This window comes from Tupaia chinensis, unplaced genomic scaffold (assembly GCF_000334495.1).
Source record: "Tupaia chinensis unplaced genomic scaffold, TupChi_1.0 Scaffold000683_1, whole genome shotgun sequence".
NCBI classification, from domain to species: domain Eukaryota; kingdom Metazoa; phylum Chordata; class Mammalia; order Scandentia; family Tupaiidae; genus Tupaia; species Tupaia belangeri.
Genome location: NW_006160206.1, coordinates 1,197,511 through 1,217,217, shown reverse-complemented (window position 1 = coordinate 1,217,217; position 19,707 = coordinate 1,197,511). Strand labels below are relative to the sequence as shown.

Sequence of the window (19,707 nt, the reverse complement as noted above, 5' to 3'; positions counted from 1 at the left end):
GCCATAAACAGTTCTGCCTGGCAGAGATTTAGAGAAGCTATATGAAAGAATTCATACCATAAAATAACCTGGACTTTTCCAGTCCAGCATTGCAGTCAGCAGAGATTGCAAAAGAGCAACCACAACCAGAGGATAATTTTGAGGAAGACTTTGATGGAAGAAAAAGAGACTAATCTTTGCTAGCAGATGGTATATCACAGACTACTTGGTAGGCAGGGCTGAGTTGAGAAGGTTTATGTGTGAATTGTGTGCTGGGTGTTTGTTTTTGAACAGTTTGAGTAGTTGACATGTAAATATTTTCTCAAAAATATTTAAAACCATACTGTCTCTGCTGTAGAGTCACAAACAAAATATAACAAATATTTAGAACATTATCTTTAAAATTCGGTTTTTTGAAATTTAAAAAATTGTTTATTAACTGTCAAGAACTATGGAGTATGATACGTAAAGTAAATGTGGGACAATGTAAAAATAAATAAATAAATGACTGGGGGGTAGGGGACTCACGCTGAGCACGTGTGTGTGTGCATGCCCAAGATCCCAAGAGATTGGAGGAGAAGGGATTGCAGTGTGGCCATCTCCCCTGGGGGGTGATTTCTCACTTTCTGTCTCTCTGTCTGTCTGTCTCTCCAGTGAGTGCACAAACCATACACCAGAAACCTCTCCCAAGAAAAAGGAAAAAGAAAAAATGTATACGGTAATATCCTTGAACTGATTGTCAAAAATAAAAATAATAATAATAAAAACTAAACATCCAATAGTAGATAAAAGATCTAATACCAAATAAATACTTAATAAAAAAAAAAAAGACAGGAAAGAAGAAGCAAAAAACAAATGGAATATAAAGAAAACAATTTACAGGATGGTAGAATTCAATACAACCATGTCAACCTGTGGGGGCCAGCAGGTGGTGTGGTGGTTAGGGCACTGGACTTCCACATGGCCAACTGCAGTTCAAGTCCTGAACATAGCTGCTTGCTTTCTCTGTCTCTCTCTGTCTCTCTGTCTCTCTCTCTCTCTCCCATGTGTGCCCTATAGCAAATTAAAAAGTAATAATAATAATAAATAAAATTAAATAAATAAGTCTTTCAAAATAAAAAAGTAGAGATTGTTAGACTTGATACCAATGCAACTGTCTTCATTTAAGCTCAACAGGAAACAGCACTGATGGAGAAGACATTGGCTTTGGTTTCATGAAATAGTTGTAGGAGCTGGTTGGGAAGAGTAAGTGCCTCAGAAATCAGGGAGATACTGTGAGTATGGGTAACAATAGGGCAGCTAGCTGGCCCACACCGGCCCAGGACTTTCTGGAGCAGATGTCCAAATTACTGCTCAATTCCTTCACAGGAAAGAGCAGGACCTCCAGGCACATATCAGAGGCTTCCTGGTAATCCATATGAGATTTGACTATTATCACTCAGGTGGGACGGTTAAAACCCATGGCTACACCTGGGTTCTCTTGGAAGGTGTATAGACATTGGGCAAATTCCAGACCCCATACGTAACTGGGAAGTGAAACTATACCTCAAAGGACAATGCATCTCCATCTAAAGACATGATTCCTTTTTTGCCTTTGTTGACAAATTTCTGAACTTTGTTCACCCTGTGCTGAATCTCCTGCTGCATCAAGGTTTTCTTTATGCATTTGTAGAGTTCCCCTGTGCAACTGCGAGAAGCCTGAGGATGCACAATGGGGTTCGGATTGACCAGGTAAGTACAAACCCCACAGCAGCCCTGAGACTGAGCTGCCAGCCCACCTGGATCTGCTTTTATCCTGGTCATTGCTGCAGCCTCAGCAACTGAGTCCTCAGGACTCTAACTCATGCAGCCAGCCACTTCAGGAATCACTTCCAGGTCATCCCACTGTACGGGAAGTTGTGGTACACTGTGACTGCAGTGGTAGGAGTGAGGTCTCCAAAGCAGCTGTCATCTTGTCTGATGAGACACTAAGGCAGTTGGAGAGGAGAGTCTTTTCAACACATTATGCCATAACAACTAGTCATCTGTGTGAGCAAAAAAAAGAGCCTCAAAGCCCTACTTCATCCCATACACAAAACTAATTTGAGATAGATCACAGACCAAAAAATAAAAGCTGAAATCTTCTAAGAGGAATTATTTGAAAATAGTTTCACAAATTTGAGTTAGATAAAGACAGGTTGTATTTCATCCACATTTACTTTTGTGCTTTTGAAAAACACTTAGGCAAACCACCAACTGAAAATATATATCTGATAAAAGACATATCCAAAATATATAAATAATTCTTGTTTCTCAATCAGGAAAAGCCAACCTAATTAAAAAGAAAGGAGAGGGTGAGACTTGAACAGATATTTCACAAATAAGATACATGGATGGCAAGTAAGCATAATAAAATATACTCACAATTATTAGTCACAGGAAAACACAAAATAAAGCCACTACACAGCCATTAAAATGGCTAAAATTTAAATGATTTATAATACCAAGTGTTGGTGATAATGTGGAGCAACTATAATAGAACTCTCATACATTGATGGTGGAAAACACTATGGCAGTTTCTTGTAAGGTTAAACCTACAACCTAGCCATCCAGTTCTTGTTTTATACAAGAGAAATGAGGAGACCAGCAGTTGGCATAATGGCTATGTCGCTGGACTCCCATGTAGTTGACTGCGGTTTGAGTCTCGGACGTGGTGGCTTAAACTCACACCGAGTACGTGTGTGTGCATGCCCAAGATCCCGAGAGAAGAATGGAAGAGAAGGGATTGCGGTGTGGCCATCCCCCCTGGGGGGTGATTTCTCACTTTCTACCTCTCTGTCTCTCTCTTTCTTTTTGGTGAGTGCACGTACCCTATAGCAAAAACCTCTCCCCCCAAAAAAGGGAAATGAAATTATATGTCCACATTGCACACAGATGTTAGCCTCGAGCTGTAGCCAAGCTACCATTTGATGTACCCTTTGTCAACAAGTGAATAGATAAACACGTTGCAGTACTTCCATACAGTGAAATGTTATTCAGCTATTAAAATGTACTGATACACACAGTTTCACAGATAAAGCTAAAAACAATAGTCTGAGTGAAAACCTCAGATACAAAAGCGTACAAGCTATATGATTCTATTCATTTGGCACTCTACAAAAGGCAAAACTAATCCATAAGAGCAAAAGCAGATCAGTGGCTTACCAGGGCCAGAAATGAGAAGGAAAGATGATGATTGGCTGCAAAAAGCCATTTAGAAAACTTTTTGAGATGATAGAAATGTTCTGTCTCTTGTTTGTGGTGGTATTTATATAGGTATATGCATTTATAAACATTGCTTAATTCAACACTTAGAAATGGATGCATCTTATTATATGTAAATTACACCTCAATAAAGCACATTTTTCTGGGCGCGTGTGCATGCGTGTCCAAGATCCCGAGAGGAGAATGAAGGAGAAGGGATTGCGGTGTGGCCATCCCCCCTAGAGGAGGTGATTTCTCACTTTCTATCTCTCTGTCTCTTTCTGTCTTTCTGGCGAGCACACATGCCCTATAGCAAAAACCTCTAAAAAAAAAAAAAGAGCACATTTTCTGAAAATGCAAGTAGCCAATTTAGAATGGGCAAATACCTAAACAGACACCTCAGAAAGAATATGAATAAGCAATATGCACAGGAAATGTTCAATATCACTAGTCAACAGGAAAAATGTAACTGAGAATTATAAGATACCAATATATACCCACTAGAATTAAAAAGGCTAAAATTAAAAAGGTTGATAATACTACTGAGTTGTCAGAAAAGTCATGAGGCATTCTTCTATGTTTTTCTATGCAAAAGTGTGTCATTAGTTTTCCATCAACTCAATAAATATTCATGAGGATATAAAGCAAAGGGACTTTGATACGTTGCTGGTAGAACCACTTAGAAAAATGCTGGCCATTTCTTAGAAAGTTAAACAAACCTCAAATCATCAGCAATTCCACTCCTAAAAGAAGTTAAAAGGTAAGTTCACAAAAAAAGACTTGGACAAGAATGTTTATAATAGCCTTAGTAAGTCCTAAACCAGAAATAGCACAACTGTCCATTAACAGGAGGATACGTAAAATGTAATATGTCTATGCAATGGAACACTCAGTAATAAAGAGCAATAAGGAACAGATTCAAGCAACAACATGGATGAATCTCGCAGACATTGTATTAAGTAATAGAAACAAGATGGGAAAAGCTACATACGGTAAAAATTCTGTTTCTATGACACTAAAAAACAGGCAAAACAATCTGTGTGCTCAAAATCAGGACAGTGGTTGGCCCAGCTTAGAAAGTTATCTAGACTGGTTGTGGAGAGAGGTTGAGTTAGAAAGGGAGAGATAGGGAACTTTCTGGGGTAATGAAAGCATTCTTGATATTGATTGGAGTGTATACATTTGTATTCAAATTCCCTTGAACTGTACAACTGAAATCTATGTGTAAAGTATACTTCAATATTTTAAAGATAGCAAAATAAAATAAAATAAAATAAAATAAAATAAAATAAAACCCACAAAGAAAGTTGAACACTGCATGGTTCTCTAGAACCAGAATTTAGTTACATGGCTGTACTTAGCTGAGATTGGGAAATACAGTCTTTATTCCAAGTGGCTTTGTGCCCAGTTAAAATTTGGAGGTACTCTCACTGCAGAAGAAGCAAAGCTTGATTTAAGAGACAATTAACAGTCTTTGCTCAAGCAAGCAAGTGATTCTTTTGAAGGAGATGGTCTTAAGCTTTCGAATACTTTTAGTAAGTCTTCTAATTTTCACTGTCAGTGCTACCTTCGTAATTCTTCAGTGTTTTCTTTCTCTTCGTGTAATCAGCCAAAGCCGCTCTTTCTGTGGTGACCATAACCTTGAGAATCTGCCAAGGGCATGCTGGGTGAGAAATGGAAAAGGGGATAAAGGAAGGAAGGTAACAGGGCTGGGAAAGAAAATGAAACAGCCTTGAAAGTGTGAATGAAAACCTGCACAGGACACACGGCATGTGTGACATTTGCCACCTTCCAGTTAGAAGGAACTACCTCCTTTGTGTTTAAAGCTCAGCTTGGCTTCCTGTGGGGGCCGCATGGGATTTCGTTAGTTTTGGCCTACAATAAGGGACACAGCAAGAGCAGCATTCCCAATCCCTAGAGATCTTTAGTTCCTGCAAAGCCAGTGCTGGAGATGTCTGCCACAAACACAAGAGAGATTTCTCCCAATAGATAACCCCATATCAATAATACTACTAGACTAGGATTTTCCTACAGAGACCCTTATTCCCTAGGTAGACTAGGAACCTTCATCACCCATGGGAACCACACATGGTTGATTTCATCGCTGCAAGTCATCCTAGACCTGTGCTATCGCAGTCTTCCTCACATTCAGTCAGAGAGCAAACATGTACTGAGCTCCTGATTTGCCTGGTTTGGGGCTCAAATCTGGGAATACAGAGAAAGCACAGAACTATAGCGTGGCCTGGGGCTTAACCTCCTGTTCTCTGCCTGCCCTGTAGATTAAGCCTCTTTGACACTGATGATAGCCAGAGCCACACCCAAGAACCCCAGGACCAAGCACTCTGGGGATGAGCCCTGGCTTATTTTCCCAGCCATCCCTCCCTTCTACATCCCCCCACACCAGCCTATGCTACTGGCTTGCTCCTGTTTGAGCCAAGTACAACCTCTTTCCCAATATAGATGGATGAGAGATGAGCAGGGTCTGCCTGATGAAATTGCTCCATGGGCTGCCTCCAAGATCTGGCTGCAAGGAGAATGGACTGGAAATTGCACAGCCATTATCTTTGCTGACAACCCCCTCCTCCCCATCGTTTCAGTATAATGAATTGCATGGAGAGCTCAGCTGTCATGAAAGCTTTTGAATTCCAGCCCTACCATCTTCCAGGACATCCTTAGAGGTTATCTCTGCAAGGCAGGTGGAAGAGGAAAGAGAAAAGCTTAACCCTATAAGAATAATTATGATGTATTATTAGCAACCGATGGCAATCTAATGCAGGATTTTCAATATAGATGCTGCTAGCTATAATTTTTCTCTGTCATATGTGCACATACAAAAAGGCTACATTTAATAACTCCAAAGTTCAGAGCAGTTTCTCAAACTGTATTTAGTTTCTTGGAAGCAATGTCTCAATGCAGGGTGTTTTAACAAAACAGAGAATATTGAAGATACTTTCTAGGGTAGATGGAAATGTGTATATGATTAGACTAATTGGCTTTAGTTTAATGTGTCCATGCTAATTAAGGGCAGAAACAAGGGTATAACTCAAAATAGCAGAACCAAGCCCAGCCTCAGTGGTACAGATGGTAGTGTACTGACCTACAGGGCTGGGAGTCACAAGAACAACTGTAGGTTCAGATCCCAAGTCCACTAGAAACAGGTTGGGTATATGAGCATTCAAGATCCCAACTGGGTGGAGGGCTGAGGGAAGAAGGTCACAGTATGAGAAGACCCTGCTGAGGGTGCCTCCCTCTCTCTCTCACATACGTTCTTTCTTATGAAAGACATAAAACAAACTTTTAAAAGATAGCAGAACCACATTTGCCATGTATCTAATTGTACTGTGAGTAATAGTGGTAGGAAGTCTATCCTATCCGTTTCTTTTATCTCTGGCTCTTCACACAATACTGGATACAAGCAGAGGTTGGGTAAATGATTGCTAGATGATGGCTGAATGGATAAGATTGATGGATCGATGGATACATGGAGATGCAACCTTAGTGGTTTGTTTTAACATGTTAGGAAACTGTCTTAGTTCATTTTTGCATTGCTAACAGAAATACTTGAGCCTGGGTGGTTTTATAAAGAAAATAGTGATTTACAAACTCATGATTCTGGTGTCTGGAAAGTCCAAAAACCTAGGCTGCAGCATGGGCAGTGGAAGCACAGAGGATGGTGGGCACAGGCAGAAAAAGCAAGCTTTAAGCAGGCTCTCTCTCTTCCCCTCTTTCATAGCAATCAGACCTCACAAGAACTAACTCCTTCTCATGAGAGTTAGAATTCACTGGGTCTCGTAAAACATCCTTATCTATTCACGAGGCTGTTGCCTCCATTATGCAATCACTATGATCCCATCAACACCCACTAGGCCTCACCACCTCCCAACATCAAATTCCTAAACATGAAAACTTTGGGGGACAAACCTTCATCCAAACCATACTAGAAGTCAATCCGTTAGAAAGAGACTAAAAGGTTGGGTATATAAATCCAAAGTAAAGTAATGTGATGGCCTGGAATATGTTTGCCTTGACTTAAAAGTATCAATATCTGTGTCTGTAAAGTAGTCTTTTGTGCCTTTCTGCTCTAGTAAGATTTGGAATGTAAAAAGGAGAAACCTTTACAACTATTTATTTGCTTTAGCTTCATTCCATGCAAAGCAGACTGTGAGACAAGGGTTGAGATGCAGGTGACTTGTTTGACGGTGCTCCCATGAGGTACAAGTGAGGACATATGGAAAGTGAGACAAGAAGGGAGAAAAAAATTGATAAAGGGTGCAATTTGAGTGAGTTACTGCTATGGATAACCAGGGCTCACTCTCACTGAGGACCTTTTGAGAAATCAAGTGGAACATGTCCTGAAATTGTCCCACTATGACAGAAAGCTGGGCATTTACCCACCAAATCCTGTCTACCATTGTCTGAAAGTTACCCCAGAACATTAACATCTCTACCCCATGCATTGCCTCTTCACTTAACAGAGTAAATTCCAAATGCTAGACAAAGCCCTTGGCCAGAGGATGAAGTTGGCTCAGACACTCAGAGGTACCCATAGTTACCCTAGCTACAGGTAAACCCAAGTAGGCTAATGGTGTGGCAAGGATGGGGGCATGGTATCAACAGCATCACTGACAGCATTTTAGCAGGAAGGAAATGAATGTAGGGAATTAGACTCTCATGGCATTACTACAAGGGTTAGAAGAGCTGTTCTCGGGACCTGCAGTTGGTATAATGGCTATGTTGCTGGACTACCATACAGTCAACCACAGTTTGAGTCCTGGACCCAGTGACTTAAACTCATACCAGGTGTATGTGCATGCATGCCCAAGATCCCAAGAGGAGAATGGAGGAGAAGGGATTGTGGTGTGGCCATCACCCCAAGTAGGTGGTGATTTCTCGCTTTTGGTCTCTCTATCTCTCTCTGTCTTTCTGGCAAGCACACATGCCCTATTGCAAAAACCTCTTCAAAAAAAAAAAAAAAAAAAGAGTTGTTCTCTACTGACCTCCAGGATGACCCCCAAAACAAATAGAACTGACCCACCAGGAGACTTTGACCTCTGAAGCCACCATTGCTGAGGTTGTTGCTACCATAACTATTTCTCCACAGCCACGAGTCCATAGAATGGACTAAGCCATATGGCTGCAGAAAATCCTCACATTTTCATGACCTGGTTAATCATCAGAAAATAGCCTAAGAGGGCAGAAGACCTCTGCCACAATTCCGTTTCCACATCTTATATGCCTGCATCTAATTGGCAGAAGTGAATTTGCATATGTGTCACTAGCTATAAAGGAGCCTGGGAAATGTGGTTAGCTTTCCAAAACCACTGACTAGGAGAGTAGAGCAAGTTTGAGGAAGCCAGTGTACCACGTCTATCACAGTCAGCCTGTGCTCTATTGCCATCCTGAGCTAACCCCCAGACTCTCTCAGCCCCAGAGCTACAGCCACAATCCTAGTTCTCAGAGATGCACTGAAGGTGACAATGGCATTTATGGCACTTGCTTTATCTGTGTATTGAAATACCTTAACATCTCAATTTTCATTCTGTAAATATGAGAGTTTCTTAAATAATGTTTATACTTTACTGAATTATCAGACATAACACATGATCACTAAACATATGACATATGATTAAAAAACTGGGCTATTGGGGCCAGCAGGTGGCATGTTGGTTAAGGGCTGGACTCCCACATGTCTAACCATGGTTCGAGTTCCAGACCTGGCAGCTTCTTTTTACTTTCTCTCTCGCTCTTTCGCTCTCTCACTCTCTTGCTCTGTCACTCTCTGGTCAAATAAAAATAATAAATGAATAAGTAAATAAAGTTAAATAAAATAGTTATTTAAAAAAAACAACGTGGGCTGTGGTGTGAGGCAAACTTAAGTTCCAACTTTGGCTGACACTGTCATACCATCTGAAGCAAGTTAATTCATCTCTCTTAGCTTCCATTTTCTCATCTTCAAAGAGAGATAACACTGACTTTGGAGAGTTCTTATAAGCACTAAGGAAAGTCAGTCAAGTAAGAGAGGAAGCCATTGTCTAGCACCCACTTATAGGTCAGGACCAGCATCACCTCTCTAAAGTAGGGAGTAGGGTTTCTGTTAGGTGGCACGTGATGTCAGATTCTTTGGATGAAGATGTTGTTTATAACTCTTCCTCAGGAGAATGAGGGTCAGTTTTGTGGCTATAAATACAAGAAAGCTAGAGATTCTTCTAGATTGTGTTCTGTACCCATGGATCTAATAGATTGAAGAGAGCCACCAATATGGCAGGGAACACTGACTCATCCTTTGGGAAAACAATATGGAGGTATTTATCAAAACCAGAGAAACACCTCCACCTTTTGACCCAATAATTCTGTTACTGGACTGTATGTTAAAGGAGTAATTCAGTAAGAGACCAGCAATTAGCGTTAATGGCTATGTCGCTGGACTCCTGTGTAGTCGACTGCGGTTCACGTCCCAGACCTGGTGGCTTAAAACTCACACCAGGTGCGTGTGCGTGTGTGCCCAAGATCCTGAGAGGAGAATGGAGGAGAAGAGATTGAGGCGTGGCCACCCCCCTGGGGACTGATTTCTCGCTTTCTGTCTCTCTGTCCCTCTCTGTCTGTCTGGCAAGCACACGCACACTATAGCAAAACCTCTCCCCCTCCCCCCCCCAAAAAGGAGTAATTCAGTAAGAGCCCAAAGGTTTGTGTGTGTGTGTGTGTGTGTGTGTGTGTGTGTGTGTATGTGTGTGTGCAGATATTCATTATAATACCCCAAGATGGGAAATCTACCAATGACTACCGAAAATGAAGGATCAGTTTGGCCGATCAGCACACTGGCAATTTGCAGCCATTAAAAGATTCTCTGTAAAGTCTCTGAAGAAACATAGGCTAAAAAAAAAAAAGAAGAAGAAGAGGGACCAGCAGATGCTACATCGCTGGACTCCCATGTAGTCGACCGCAGTTCGAATCCTGGACATGGTAGCTTAAACTCACACCGAGCATGTGTGCGTGCGTGCCCAAGATCTGGAGAGGAGGAGGGATTGTGGTGTGACCATCCTCTCTGGGGGGCGATTTCTCATTTTCTGTCCCTCTGTCTCTCTCTGTCTTTCTGGCAAGGGCTCGCACCCTATAGCAAGAAAAAAACTCTTAAAAAAATGGGAATAGAGTTTTCATAGACTATGAAGAGCAAAAGTCATGTTTTCATAGACTATGAAGAGCAAAAGTCGTGTTTGACAGGGATTCTGCCTGGCAACAGAAGGACAAAAGGGAATGCATGAATATGGAAAGAGGTAGACAGGGGACAGTTCAAAGTGAGGGTTTTTTTTTTTTTTTTAAGGTTTTTGCCATAGGGTGTGTGTGCTCCCCAGAGAGAGCGAGACAGGAGAGAGAAAGTGAGAAATCAACCCCCAGGGGGACAGACATGCTGAAATCCCTTCTCCATTCTCCTCCTGGGATTTTGGGCATGCATGCATTCAAGCCAAGCATGATGTTCAAACCACCAAGTCTAGGATCCAAACTACGATCCACCATGTGGGAGTTTAGTTAACCACTACGCTACCTGCTGGTCCCAGTTTAAAGTGATTTTTAAGAACATGTTTTTGGGCTAGCTCCATGGCCTGGAGGTTAAGGCAGCTGGGTCCCACATGGCCAACTGCACAATTCAAGTCCTGGACCTGGTGGCTTGAGAAACATGCTGGGTACATGCACGTGCATGCCCAAAAATCCCAAAAGGAGGAAGAGAGAAGGGAGAGAGGATTGCAGCATGACCTTTCCCCACAGAAGGTGCTTTTTACTCTCCCCATTCTCTGTCTTTCTCTAGCAAGTATACATGTCCTCTAGCAAAAAGAAAAAGGAAAGAGGAGGGGAAAAAAAGGTGTTAGTTGTACTACTATGCAGTTTTACTGGTTTCTAATGACCAGTCAAGGGGGCCAGACATTGGTGTGGAAGTAAAGCTCTGTGAAACTGACCCATGTGGGAAGGTTCTGAGTTTACATCCAGAGTGTTCCCCGAGTATGCCAGGCAGGTACATGCCCATAATCTGGGGCTGGCTGAAGGTGAGGTGGAGCTAGCCATCAAGACACGGTTGGTGTGTTTTTCTCTCTCTCTAATTCATCAGAGAGAGAAAGAAACTTTTTAAAGAAATTATAATAAAATAGGGACCAACAGATGGTGTAATGATTACGTCACTGACCCCCATGTGGTTCGAGCCCCAGACCTGGTGGCTTGAAACTCTCACTGGGCACATGTGCGTGTGTGCCCAAAATCCCAAGAGGAGAATGGAGAAGGGACTGTGACTTGGCCATCTTCCCTGGGGGATGATTTTTCTTGCTTTCTGTCTCTCTGTCTCTTTCTGTCTCTCCAGAAAAAAGCACATGCCCTACAGCAAAAATCTCTCTCTAAAAAGAAAAAGATTACAATAAAATAAAATGACCAGACTATTGAACACCACGCCTGCACTTTTAGCAGATGACTGCAAGTCTAGGAAAACCTCCATCTTAACTGGTGGAAATAAGAGGTTCTTTCCTTGGGAACCAGCCATTAGCGTAATGGCTATGTCACTGAACTCCCATGTAGTCGACCGCAGTTCGCGTCCCGGACCTGATGGCTTAAAACTCACGCCGGGCACGTGTGCGTGCGTGCCCAAGATGCCGAGAGGAGAATGGAGGAGAAGGGATTGCGGTGTGACCATCCCCCCCTGGGGGGTGATTTCTCGCTTTCTGTCTCTATGTCTCTCTCTGTCTGTCTGGTGAGCGCACACGCTATAGGGCGCTATAGCGAAAAACCTCTTTAAAAAAAAAAAAAAAAGAGTCTCTTTCCTTGGTAGAACAATGTTTTACATACTAAAGTCCATGCTTCAGATGAGATTCTTTAGGATAGAGAAGGCAAATAGTATTGAAGAAATCACCTATTTAGTGGGGAAAAACAAATCTCTTGTAGCCTAGAATGAATTGAAACATGTAACATCATTTAAAGGGTCATAAACTCTTTAAATGAGTTTTAAAGACTCATGATGAAACAAATAGGCTAGATCCTCCCATTCCAATGCACCAGAAGTGAGGGTACCTTGCTCTGGGTACCATAGAGAGAGGCAGAAACTGCCAGAAATGTGCCACCCAAATAGAACATTTTAGCAACGAGGCCCTGAAAGCTATCAGCAACTTAACAGCATGGCATTTACAGTTGAGTTAAAGCCTTTGATTCAAGTATTTTTCTCTTAGTCCTTGAACAAGAAGCTGACTCAGGCTGCTCAAGCTAGGAAAACACCCAGAGACAGGCATTGCTCATGATATTTATAAACACAGAACACTCTGAAATTTAAGACTTCAGCACTCGTGGATGTTCAGTATTTGGCAGCCTCAATTAACCAGAATTCCAAGATTCATATCCTGGACTTTTTTTTTTTAGAGAGAGAGATTTTTGCTATAGGGCACGTGCACTCGCTAAAGGGACAGAGAGACAGAAAGAGAGAAATCATCGCTCCCCACAGGAGGATGGCCACACCACAATCCTTTCTCTGCCATTCTCCTCTTGAGATTTTGGACACACACACACACTCCCAGCATGAGTTATAAGCTGCTGGATCCAGGACTTGAACTGCAGTCAACTATGTGGAAATCCAGCAACATAACCATTACACCATCTGCTGGTCCCCATACCCTGGACTTTTAATGTAAGGAGGAAAACACAGTGAAATCTAAATGCATTTATATTCTAGTTGAAGCCAGGACACATTGATCCCACTGTCCTAATGGTTCTACCTCTAAATCTACGATAAAATTCAATATTCGGAAGGGTGTTTCTTTGGCTGTACTGTCTCTTCAGTGTCACACCCAGGCAACTAAATAAGGGGTGGCCAGAATGGACAGCTGTCTTAGGAACAGACAAGGGAAAGCTTAAGTGGGCAGAGAGCCATTCTCAGGACTGTCCAAGAGCAGAAAGTTGGCCCAGGGCACCTAGAAGGATGATGGGACCAAATAGGGAACCCTTAGTTCTGAAGCCTTGAGACTACACAGTGGAGATGGGTCATAAGAAACAAAGCCAGAGCAGCATCTCTTGGAACTCAGGCATGATGGAACACAGCAGCAGGCAGGTGGTAGGGCCGATGGGGGCCCTGCCATGAAGGCAGAGGGTGTGGGAACAGCAGGCATGAGATTATTAAATAATCATTTCTGCTCTCATCAGAGCTGGAAAGGCCCCTCACAATATGGTGCCTGCTATAGGGCACGTGCACTCGCTAAAGGGACAGAGAGACAGAAAGAGAGAAATCATCGCTCCCCACAGGAGGATGGCCACACCACAATCCTTTCTCTGCCATTCTCCTCTTGAGATTTTGGACACACACACACACTCCCAGCATGAGTTATAAGCTGCTGGATCCAGGACTTGAACTGCAGTCAACTATGTGGAAATCCAGCAACATAACCATTACACCATCTGCTGGTCCCCATACCCTGGACTTTTAATGTAAGGAGGAAAACACAGTGAAATCTAAATGCATTTATATTCTAGTTGAAGCCAGGACACATTGATCCCACTGTCCTAATGGTTCTACCTCTAAATCTACGATAAAATTCAATATTCGGAAGGGTGTTTCTTTGGCTGTACTGTCTCTTCAGTGTCACACCCAGGCAACTAAATAAGGGGTGGCCAGAATGGACAGCTGTCTTAGGAACAGACAAGGGAAAGCTTAAGTGGGCAGAGAGCCATTCTCAGGACTGTCCAAGAGCAGAAAGTTGGCCCAGGGCACCTAGAAGGATGATGGGACCAAATAGGGAACCCTTAGTTCTGAAGCCTTGAGACTACACAGTGGAGATGGGTCATAAGAAACAAAGCCAGAGCAGCATCTCTTGGAACTCAGGCATGATGGAACACAGCAGCAGGCAGGTGGTAGGGCCGATGGGGGCCCTGCCATGAAGGCAGAGGGTGTGGGAACAGCAGGCATGAGATTATTAAATAATCATTTCTGCTCTCATCAGAGCTGGAAAGGCCCCTCACAATATGGTGCCTGGGAGCTCTGACTCACATTCACAAGTCCTGATTTCAAATATACCCAATTGTCAGCCATGGGCCCCTTTATCATGTGGGAAATCCAACCATTGTCTTAGGTGGAGATCTCCTAGAAGCAGACCTGAGATAAGGAAATGTACATTATTTGGCAGGTAAAGAACAAATGAGTAAAAGAGTGGGAATGTGAAGCAGATGAAGGCATCTTAACCTTAACTGAACCCTGAAGTCAATAGGTAGTGTGTTATCAAAATTGCCATCATAGACAACTAAAGCTTAATCCCCCTGGGAAAACTCTGAGTAGATATTAACCCCAGAATAAGCCCAACTAAGAGGTGAGAGAGCTGGTCAAGGATCACATGGGTAGAAGACATTAATTCCCCAGCATTTCCATCATAAGCAACAAGGGCAAGCAAAGAGGCCTTGATGCCATAAAAATGCCCACAGGAGCTGCCTATTGGAAGTCAGGTCTTGGAATCATGTGCTAAGCATGAAGGGGATGTCGGCAGGTCATTAACAGCATCACCACATCTAAAGGGTGTCTGATTCCGTGATGCAAACTGGTAAGTAAACCCCTCCAACAGTTCATTTAGCTCCATCAAAAGTTTCCCCCAGTAGCTAGGAACTCATTACCCACCTCCCCAGAAAGTCTAGAATTTCTATTCTCAGAGAGCTTTCAGCTGTAGAAAGCTCTTCCCCCCAGTGAACTGATATTGGGATCCCTGCAGCTTCCACCTCCTGGTCTTAGCGTTACCCTCTAGGCCATGTGAAACCACGGGATGCTGCCTTCCTCCAGGAATTCAATTCTGTTCACGATGGTGTTCTTCACTCAGGCAAGACAGCAAAGTAAGCAAATGCACTTTAGAAAGACTCCCACAAAGGACTATTCAAACCAGAGAGAGGTTTTAGTTCATTCATACTAGACTCAAACAATCAGACGAATCTGCTCCTAGCCCTTACACTGAGTGGACTGTCCACTGGAGGTGCAGCTATCAGGTGGGCCAACAGCTACATGCATTTATCATAAAATACAAGACTTAAATTCATTAACAAGATCAAAGTCAAACCAAGGCTCCCCAGGAGACAAGGAGCCCTGCTTTTGCAAGCCTAGAGTAGAGGTTATTGCCTTTCAGCAAACAGTACTTCTAATTTGATCCTGCAAAGATTCCTGCAAAGAGGAAAGCAACAAGATGTCAGAGAACGTGGTGTGAATACACTGTTCTATGTATTTCTTTTGTATCATGGTTGGTCACATTCTTCAGGATCTCAGTCATCAATTATTTCTGACAGGCAGTCAATTGTTTATCTTTCAAGAACATTACCACTTACTTCCCTTTATATATCTTCCCTGTATTCTTTCAGGACAAGATCATCTATTTTCTCCTCCCTTCCTAACCCTTCCGTCATTTACTGCCCAGCATCCCGGTGTAATGTCCCAGAATGATGGGCTTTGTGAGGCTGGAAGAGAAATGACTTTGTGTTCCCCACTCAACAAGGGATCCACACAAGGGCACCAAAGCCAGCATTTAATTCAGCCAAATGTCAGCGTCCTGCTAGTGGAAATTCACCTCTGCCTGTTAAAACAGGTGTTCCTGTGAGAGCCTCCGAGAAACCAGAACAGCCAGATGCAAAAACATCCCCCACCCCTGTTCAGAAAATAGAAACAAGTTCCTGCCATAAAACCGTTTTTCCTTAAAACACCCGCCTGAAATAATTGCATATTTGTTGGGGATTGACAGTTGAGTTTTTCATGAATTTTGCTATCTTTTGACAGTAACAAATAAGTAGGTAGTAAATGCACTCTCGAGGGGCTTTTAACGGCAAGGAAAAAAATCACAGTAGGAAAATTGCACCAAAGAGCATGGCAATATTTCCATACTTTGCTGCACTTAAGAGGAGAAAATGGGCATTAAGTGTAACAGGGTTGTTATAAAACAGTGGTTCTATTTCCAGGTCTTTTGCTTGCCAAAAGCCTCAATATGCAGTCACTGAAAGTGGAAAAATGCCAAACCTGGGTTTCTATAATGTGCCTTGAAAACAATTGGATTTATTCTTAATGGGACCTTGCTGCATTTTTACATTATGCAGCATGTAATTAGCTATTAAATGACTTAGGAATAAACAACTCTGGTTTGTTGGGCCCAATGCCTGATGAACAATTTCACGCTGTTCTTTTAAATCAATACCGTGTTGACTGTAATTCAGTGGTGATTTTGAGGGGCTATTTTGAGAGAAGAGGGGTTAAAGATTCCCCCCATTTTGGAACCTGAAATGATAATGCAATGTTAACTATAAACCTTTTAACCAACCTTCAGACTCCAGGCAGATCTGAGCAGCACAAGCTGAATTCAATCTCTGTAAATAGTGTCTCAAACTATCTTAGGTCTTGTGCTCACCAAAGCAAAACATAAAAGCCTCCCTTTTTCTGTAATGTCAGGGGATTTTCTCTTTTTTTATTTTATTTTCTTCCTTTCTTTCTTTTCTCTTCTTTTCTTTTTTTTTTCCTGAATCATGCATCAACTTGGTATTTATTTGTGAAATTTCTATCATATGCCCAAAATGGTTGATGCTGGGGTGACAAGACCATTTATTGAGATACTAATCTGCATTTAATTCTTGCTGCATTTTTCTCACATAACCTCCACTCCCACCCCTCAAAGAGATAGTCAGAGCCTGAGTCTCCCTTGGCTCAAATAAGCTTGACCCTGCAGAGCCTGAAATAGAGGCTGCATACAGAAAACCTCTCCTTCTGGTTTCTGTGAAAGTGACAGCTCATTGAGAGGCTGCTGGATGATCCAGGAGGTGAGAAGAGGGAGCTAAGGATGAGAGAGCAAGAACAGCAGGAAATTGGGTGAAAGGAGGTTCTTCTCCAAGTCTAGGAAGAAGGTTAAAGTCTATGGGTTCTCAATGGAGATCCAAAGCAGCCGGGAGGGTGGAAGGACCACCAGAGGAAGTGGCTATGAACACCATCGGGCAGACAGGCAAGGGGCTGGCTGGAGCACTGGGACTCCTGGGGCCAAGCATGGGCAGCTATAACGGCAGTAGGAGCCTTTGCCCATATGAGATTCCTGACACCTGCACATGACCCTGAGCCAAGAGGAGCCCCAGTGAGGACAGATGTCCCCCCAGACTGGAAAGAGTAGGGGCTTAAGAGTCAGAGTTAACATAATTTTGAAGAAGTACTGGGGTATTTCTTGCACATCCAAACTCATGGGGCAACAGTCATGCCCACCACAATTCTTGGCCCTGACTGACAGCACAGGGGCCTTCATCTTCTCTGTCATCCTGAATCATGCATCAACTTGTATTTATTTGTGAAATTTCTATCATATGCCCAAAATGGTTGATGCTGGGGTGACAAGACCATTTATTGAGATACTAATCTGCATTTAATTCTTGCTGCATTTTTCTCACATAACCTCCACTCCCACCCCTCAAAGAGATAGTCAGAGCCTGAGTCTCCCTTGGCTCAAATAAGCTTGACCCTGCAGAGCCTGAAATAGAGGCTGCATACAGAAAACCTCTCCTTCTGGTTTCTGTGAAAGTGACAGCTCATTGAGAGGCTGCTGGATGATCCAGGAGGTGAGAAGAGGGAGCTAAGGATGAGAGAGCAAGAACAGCAGGAAATTGGGTGAAAGGAGGTTCTTCTCCAAGTCTAGGAAGAAGGTTAAAGTCTATGGGTTCTCAATGGAGATCCAAAGCAGCCGGGAGGGTGGAAGGACCACCAGAGGAAGTGGCTATGAACACCATCGGGCAGACAGGCAAGGGGCTGGCTGGAGCACTGGGACTCCTGGGGCCAAGCATGGGCAGCTATAACGGCAGTAGGAGCCTTTGCCCATATGAGATTCCTGACACCTGCACATGACCCTGAGCCAAGAGGAGCCCCAGTGAGGACAGATGTCCCCCCAGACTGGAAAGAGTAGGGGCTTAAGAGTCAGAGTTAACATAATTTTGAAGAAGTACTGGGGTATTTCTTGCACATCCAAACTCATGGGGCAACAGTCATGCCCACCACAATTCTTGGCCCTGACTGACAGCACAGGGGCCTTCATCTTCTCTGTCATTGCTACAGTAACCTGTACCAAAGCCCAAAGCCAAAACAATGACCATGGCTAGGAATGACCCCAGGCTACCAGCCAACATAGCCTAGAGTGATAGCCTGTGAATCTTCCAGAGCCAGGCAATGGGACAGGGCCATTTCAAGATCACAAGTCCCTCCACATTCTCCTCCCCTCCTCCATGAGTGTAGGTAACTCCTAGGCCTGTGTTCCTGCCCTGACCTCTGCTATGAGATCTGCCTGATTCCTCTGCTCCCTCCAAAGCAGGCCTCATCCTGTGCTGGGCACTCAGAATCCAACAGCAAATGAAACAAAATTCCTGCCCTTCCAGATCCTCAAGGCAACTCTACCTGACTCCCCATTGGCCCCTGCCAACCTGCCCTACCCTAAGTGTTTCATCAGCTGGATCTTGAAGCCTATCAGGTAGACCCAGTGGTCTCCTTGCCCTGTTCATCCTCATACTGGTCCCAGGTTCCACAATGCCTCACAACACAAAATCTGATCGTGCAAGGGAACAAAGTTACCATCTTGAAATGGAAAGGGAACGATACTAATTGTAGTGAAAATGAAACATAAATTAATGTCTCAATAAATCATCATACCATAAAATGATTAGAGGAAAAAGCATTATAGGGCATACTCAAGGAGAGAGATAGCCATGTGGACTGAAAGTAGAGGACTAAGCTACACGGGCATGAGTAGGTGGAGGGTCCAACAGCCCAGCAATGGAGGCCAACACGGTTTTCATTTTTCTCTCATCTGTGCTTTAAATTATGCCACACGCTAAGCAGGAAGGCAGAAGAAAGCAACCAGCTGTTGCTTAGGCATTGCTGATGTGAGTGAAAGAGATTGAATTTTTTCAAAAGCAATTTGTCAAAACATTTCAAGAACCATAAAAACCTTCTAACCTTTGATCCAGTGAGCTTACTTTGGGGAATATATCTGTAAGGAATGGAATAAAAAAATGTAAGAAGGATAATAATAGGTTATAATAAATGATCACCTACTCTATGCCAGATGCTACTCCAAGCACCTTAAATGTGGGCTTTCTCATTTAATTCTCTCAACTCTATGAGGGAGAAATACTGTTATTATACCCATTTCAAAAATGATGAAACTGAGGCACTAAAAATTTTGACAATATTTTTTTTTTAACTGCCAGGGGCCATGTGTGCTCACCAGAAAAAAAGAAAGGAAGCACCCTGCCCCCACTGGGGTATGCTCACGCTGCAATCCCTTCTCCTCTATTTCTCCAACCTCTGAGATTTGGGGCACAAATGTACATATACTCAATGTGTTTTTCAAGCTGCTGGATTTGGGATTCAAATCATGGTCAGCCACATGGGATCTGGCTGTCTTAACCGCTAGGCTACAGGGCCAGCCCCACACAACGTGTTAAACAGCACACCCAGAGCTAGTCTCCTTAGTCACTACTTGACTCTGCCTCCCAAAGATCAATAAA

General features: G+C 43.0%; 1 pseudogene; it reads right to left on the bottom strand.

Annotated features, from left to right (window-relative positions):
• Positions 1 to 1,518: 1,518 nt before the first annotated feature.
• On the bottom strand, positions 1,519 to 1,782 carry LOC102495384 (H/ACA ribonucleoprotein complex subunit 2 pseudogene; annotated as a pseudogene).
• Positions 1,783 to 19,707: the final 17,925 nt, after the last annotated feature.